Source organism: Pholcus phalangioides, unplaced genomic scaffold, assembly GCF_987345545.1.
Source record: "Pholcus phalangioides strain wild (caught in Gottingen) unplaced genomic scaffold, Ppha-v1.0 ptg000039l_1, whole genome shotgun sequence".
Lineage (NCBI taxonomy): Eukaryota > Metazoa > Arthropoda > Arachnida > Araneae > Pholcidae > Pholcus > Pholcus phalangioides.
The window spans coordinates 29,599,936-29,606,731 of record NW_028301625.1 but is presented as its reverse complement, the minus strand read 5'-3'; positions in this window follow the sequence as shown (position 1 = coordinate 29,606,731).

Genomic DNA, 6,796 nt, shown 5'->3' with positions numbered 1-6,796 from the left:
GTACTGTCTTCATGCAAGAAGATGCAACACCCCCCATATTGGCCGACAAGTAAAGGAACTATTTCGTGCTCAAGATGCAAGAAGGTTGGGCAATTTCGAGAAGGTTTCCGAATGCCTGGCATCCTTGTTGTTCGGACTTGAATCCTTGTGACTTCTGGTTGTTTTCTGAAAGATCAAATTCATAGAGGAAGCATACAGACTTTGTCTGAATTTCAGAATTGTAAGCAAACATAACACGCCATGTTGTTGCAATTCCTCAAGAAACGCTTCGCGTTGCTCTTGAAACATGCTATAACTCGTTTTCATCAAGTGATTACGCAAATGGAATACACATTGAACAAATGTTGTCTTATGTTTACTGTTTGTGTTTCTTGTTCTTCAAGCTCCTCTTTTTCACTTGGTGGTTGAAAATGAAATTTTTTTTATTGCAGTTTTGTTTTTTCCATGGTTCATACAACGTATATATATCAAGTTTCAACGAAATACGTTCACCAGAACGGGTGTTACATAGGTCTGAGTATCGTCAGTTTAATTTTAACTACCCTGTATTTATCAGTATCAGGTATATACAAAGAAAAATAAGTATATGAAAAAGATTTCATTTATTATAAAAAAAAGTTTTCATTTATATGTATTTTTTAAATGCAATATATATATATATATATACAAGTTTCCCGGTTTACGCAAGCTCGTATTTAATCGACTTTCTGTGAAAAATTCTCAGTCATTAAATGCAAGCAAAATTCTTCAGCGTTACAGGATTATAGATGAGAGATGCACGCTGTGATTTAATTATGGAACTGTAAATCATGTGAGAGTTAAGAATTTTGTCCTGTCGATGAGAACACCATATGCAGCCTAGCTGAATTGAATTTCGGTAGGCTAAAAGTAGAAACGCGATGCAGCTAAAGATGACAACTTTGCTTATGATTTGATAACTAAAAATTGTGTTTACGGGTGCACAAAAAGCTTACTGTGTTTTAGAATTTGTTAAATGTGAGTCTGTTGTGACAGCGTAAATTTCGTACAAAATACCAAATTCAAGCATTAACGGGCAAGACAGTTCATGCGTTGTATAAAAAGTAACGAAACTGAATACCTGTATGATGCAGTTTCATTAAACGAATTGCAGTATGCCGTGTCACCAAGGGTACACATATTGAACACTTGTGTAAACCTTATAAATAACTTGAACTGATTCTTTCCAAACCCCGGGAGCGTGGTATCCCAGGCCGATAAACTACTCGCCTAAAGTACCAAAGGATATTTAGAGGTGTCGCGAGTTCGATACCCGTTTCGTCATTATCAGAAACTTCCTGACGCAGGGTACAACAGAAACGGCGACATGAACACAGAAAAAGATTGCTACCGAAAGGGAATCCCACACCGGGGAGTTAACGCACCAGCCTCTCGGTTAGTATAAAAAGGCTGCCGTTCAGAATTGGCAATAAATTGGTAGTTCCTGGTCTAATTAGCCCTCACGTGCAGAAAATGACCGTGGTGCGACAAAAATGATCAAATGAGTCCCCGTGGAAAATTGTTTCACCCTGTCCTTTGAAGTGCCAGTGCTTAACGATGCGTGTAAGGGATGTTACGGAGTTAAAAAGAAGTTGGTATTTAAAAGTACACTGTCGGTAGATACAGGGTTAATGTTGACCCTATCCCGTAACTTCAGGGTATTGTTTTATTGTTAAGGAGAACCCCTTAAAGTGTGAACTTCAGTTACATGTATCTTTTACTATTAGTACAGTTTTTATGGATATCAAAATTTTCAGTCGGTTGTCTTACTGATAGGAAAGAGAAGAAAAAAATCTGCGCTGGTCACAGCGTGTTTCGAATGCATTTACGAATCTTGAAAATGGGTTCTTCTGGTTGTAGCTGTTAACGCAAAGTTCTTGTTAATTGAAACCTTTGATAAAGACCCGAAATTACCTCACTCTCCCGAGTTGGGTATTAAAAAAAGTTCACTAATCTTAGAACGCTACTCATCTTATAGATGCTCATGAAGTTTCTATGCTTAGTCGGGATACCGCAGCTTAGCATCATGGGTTATACATTAGCGCGGATCATGCATTGAAAGCATTTGCAGTTGGTTGTTCAGTAATATGTACGGTGTTGTGAACGATTCTTGAGCCGTTTGAACTTTACCCACCTGGAATCGGTTTTTTTCAACGAACATAAAGAAAATAAAGGAACACAAAGGAAGTTGGTGCACCTACGAATGGATCAGAACCGCTTCAGGGGTTCGTGCGTTGCAAGATCGGCTCGCTAATGCACACGCCCATTTAGAAGTTTTTCATATTTCTTAAAATATGAAAGTATCTTTCATATTTTTTACCTGAGAAGTTCTCGCGTAAGTTATGTTCAAAACATCGGGAAATATCAGTAATAGATATTTTATGTAGATAGATGAATGCTTGATAAGAGTGAAAAAATGTTTTAATTCCTGAAAGTCAAATTTTCTAAAATATGTATTTTAAAACTTTATCTTAGATACCAGAAAACCATTCATTGAAATTGTTCTTAGACTAGTCAAAAATAGTTTTGTGGCAATTCAATGTTGTTCTTAGAACTTTACAGCAATCACGAAGCAATAATTTTGGAGGAGAGGTATTTTACCTATTACGAATGGTGCCTACTTATTTCATGTTTGTATTTTGATTGAATGGAGATAGATACTTGTATTTGTTTTGAAAAAAAAGGGAGTAGAGAGACGTTTAAACTTTATCGGATTAGTTACAATCATGAAAAAAAATTGTGTATGTATAACATTCTAAAAATTCTAGTTGATCTTTTTTTTTCTGTATTTGTTGAAAAAATTGTTTGAGATTTACTATCGTCTCACATTTTTGTGCTGGAAAGTGTGATAAATAGATATTATGGTAAATATTTAGAAAATTATATATATGCACCAAAGTCCGTACAATCAAACAAAAATTCGTTAAATTGAAAAAAAAAAAAAGGAATTTGGTTGGAGTCAGCGAAAAAAATTATTCTCTCTAATGGGAATAATATAGTTCAGTTTTTATTGACAGAGGTTTCGCTCCACAAAATCAAATAGCATAGGTTCGTGAAAAAATATGTTCATTTGCATTTATTCAAATGTTTACAATCACATCACTGCAGTACTGTATTTGTTCCATGAGTCCGCCAAGATCGCAAATAGAGAAGAGCAGGGGGATCTGATCCGTCTCTGACCACACAGGCAAAAATCAACTGATATCAACGACGGGTTGTAGGTGGGATTCATTTTTACAGTAACAGCTCTGTGTGAACAAAAACTTTGTTATTTTTTATATCTTTTTATTCTTGCATGAAAATAAGCTCCTTCCGCTTTGTGAAATGAACTTTTCGCAAACCCCTTCTAATGAAATAAGTTTTACGAATTTTTTATGTATTTACGGACTTGTGGGACGCCCTGTGTATATATATGTATCAAATAATTTTTATTCAATCTTATATCAATGGTAGCCTACATTGCCTTAAAGTACTTGAAATGCACAGTTGTTTGCCCAATATTGTAGGTTTCGAATCAGATTTGAAGCAACGAAGTTGACATTAAACATTATTTCTCTTTCTGTGTGCTTGTGCCTTTTTTACTTTCTTACGAAAAGAGATTTTATTCCAACTAAGTAAGGCAAAATAAATAATACAAGGTTCATTTTTTTCGTAAAAATCGGAGATTAAATTATTTTTTATTAGTATTTTTGGTTTTATTTTTTACGTGCCTTTAGTGTATTCAGTAACTTTCAATGGACATTCCAGTGGTTTAGTGCATCAGTACTTCATTTTTTGTCGTAATTTTTTTTAATTCAAAACTATTTTGGAGAATAGGTGCCGATGTCGGCAAAATTTCGATTGAAAGAGCTACCCTGTTTCTACCTTGACTCTGCCACTGACTGTTATAATTAAGGGTCTCCTCACAAGGAGATAATCAAATCGATCTCTAGTAGCCTGGAGATCCGAAGAGACATGACTCGAGTTGCCCGTTCCCCCTCGCGGAGCTATTGTAATTTCTAATTCAAAAACCCAGGAGACTATAACGCATTTTTTAGTTTTAACCCCCTTCACTTGATTACAAGAATATAAAAAATTTATTTTGAAAATTCCAGACTAGCATGCTGAGTCGCCAGTTTACCGGTCGTGCAGGTTTTTTAGTCATCAATATTTTAATATATCCGTCTGAGTGGCACCATAGAGATATACGTGTTGGGTTGCCTAGATATCGAGTCTTCCGATACCTGGGCAACCTCAGTATCCCCTTGCGAGGAGGGCTGTATGACGAACCGAAAGGAGAGAAAGGCTTACTTGCGCAAAGTCACTTCAGACAATCATCTTTTATTACGAGAGAGTCAACCAGAGTGTCCGCACTGTCAATGTCCATTGACCATTGCTCAAGCTTTTCCTTGTTCACATCATTGTCATCATTTTACGACCGCTTTTGGTCATAGTCATCTTTCACTTCGTTACATTTCAAATGACCATTGTCCCCGCATTTTTAATCATCATCCCGCATTTTTAAATTCATCAGTGATTGGTTTTTGACATATTATAGTTGTTTACAATCTACGGCATTGTTTTACGTTTCACGTAACATTGTTTTTTTATCATGCGTACTTTTGCTTCCTTGACAAGAACAAATTTTATCTTATTTTTATATGGTTATTTGTTTTGGCGCAGTTTGACCTACTTGGTCCCTGCGCCAAAAAAAAACCGAAATACAATCCTTTTCTTGTAAAATGAGATTCATATGATTACCTTATGATTGCTCGCAGTTGCGTAAAATGTAAAAAGAAGGCAGGCTCACACTCATTTACCATTGTGCATCGTTCTACAATCGCTAAGGAACAGTGAAGCTGTGTACCACAACCTATAGTGAACACGTTTTTCGCTTTCACGCTTTCAGATTCATAAGTGAAGGCCAAAAATCTCGCTATTCCGCAGCATTTATCAAGCAGTGCAAATAACTAGATGAGATTCAACAATGGTACAATACTTTTCCTTGGGATGTGTTGCCGACTGCATTCGAAAAAGTTTCGTGAATCATCTTTATTTAATACCACATTTTTTTATAAAGTTCGTAATTGCAATTTTGTGATAAAGGATGTAAAAAAATGCGTTAGGAATAACCGATGAGATTAATTTCTATCTGCGGGCAACGCGAATATCGCGTTTTATGTATATACATAGCGGATAAAAATACTCCGCGATATTTTGTGCAGAAAAATTCAAAAACCGCCCGCGTAGCTGGAGGGTTAATAAAAGTGAGTGAGTATATGAATGGGTGTCGAAGTAATTACACACTAATATGTACAAACATCAAGGTTTAGAGTTAAGACCAGGAGTGGCCAACGTTTTCCAAGCAGCGCCAATATACGTAGTGTAACACGCAGACCATACGAGCAATTTTTACGGGAAACATTCTTGCAGAATATTGTTTGGCTGTCGTTTTACATTCGTAAAAAATACTCAGTTTGTCACTCTTTTGAATTCTAAATAGTTTTTATTTTCGAGTCGGAGTAATTAAGGTTGATTGGTTAAAAAATAATAAAAACGAAGAGCATATATCCTCTCTCACCATATGTCTATTAATTTTCTTCGAGGAGGTTGTCATTCATAGCTCTGAATTTTTTTCCTCAAAATTTTGAACACTGCAGAACAAAATTTCATTGCAATTGGGATTTTCATAAAATCACTAATCACAAAGTAGTGTTTCTGAATTTTCAATGATTTTCATTTGAGATTAGAGTGATTTGATTGAATAGTCTTTTTGTATAAAGAAATCTGTTCATTACTGAACGGGGCTAGTCGAAATTCGCAAGAACATTAATTTACGGTCTCATCATTGTTTATTGATAAATAAAAGAGAATGATAGTATTCTGCTAAAATACAACTACGTGCTCAAAGAACCAACACAAGTTACTGTGAATGCGTGACTTGACTTTGCTGAAGTTTATAGCCACAATTTCATAGCAAAATATCCCTTTCTTTTGAAACGCTCCTCGTATATTTACGGATGAAAGTTGTTTTCTTGCCTCCATGCAAGCAGCTTATTGCTTTCGATGGACCATACGTAATCAAATTATTAAATCATAAAACATGACATTCGTTCTCACAGATTTTAAAAACGGCCTTTTTAAGGACCTGATTGCAGTCAAATGAGTTATATTTATCAAGCCATCGCTATCAAAATAACTTTCTCTTTTATTATTCAATACATAACATTATGCACAGATAAATGCACAGACCTGCTAACTCTCTGGATTTTTCACCCTTCCTTCCTGCTCTCCGGATTTGTTACAATTTCTTCGGATTTTTGCAGAAAATTAGATGTTACGCGAGCTTTCACGTTGTCGTGACGTCAATGACTGCCGTGGTCATTTCCATCGAGCAGCCGTAAAAGAAAGTCTTGGTGACCGCATTTAAGCAACTGGCAAAGACGTGATTTTGTTTACGTAGCGTTTATCGGCAATCATTTATGATTATAATTGTCGTTGCAGCATTGTCGTTGGAAATACTGAACGCTTCAAGTTCTTGCCTATAATTCAGTGGCGTATGATCGACACCCGCAAATTTCTATAATTTTGGGGAAAATATCAATAACCTGTTAACATAATATCGCAACGTGAATGCTCTATTTCATGAACATAATAAGAGAAAAAAAACACCGGTAATCGTTCAATCGAACGGATTTTATATAAAACAAACCAAGCGCCATTTTTAAAGTTTTTAAGATATACCGACATCTGAACTATTGAAAAGAGGTAAGATTTTTTTATCTAAATAGAACCAAGT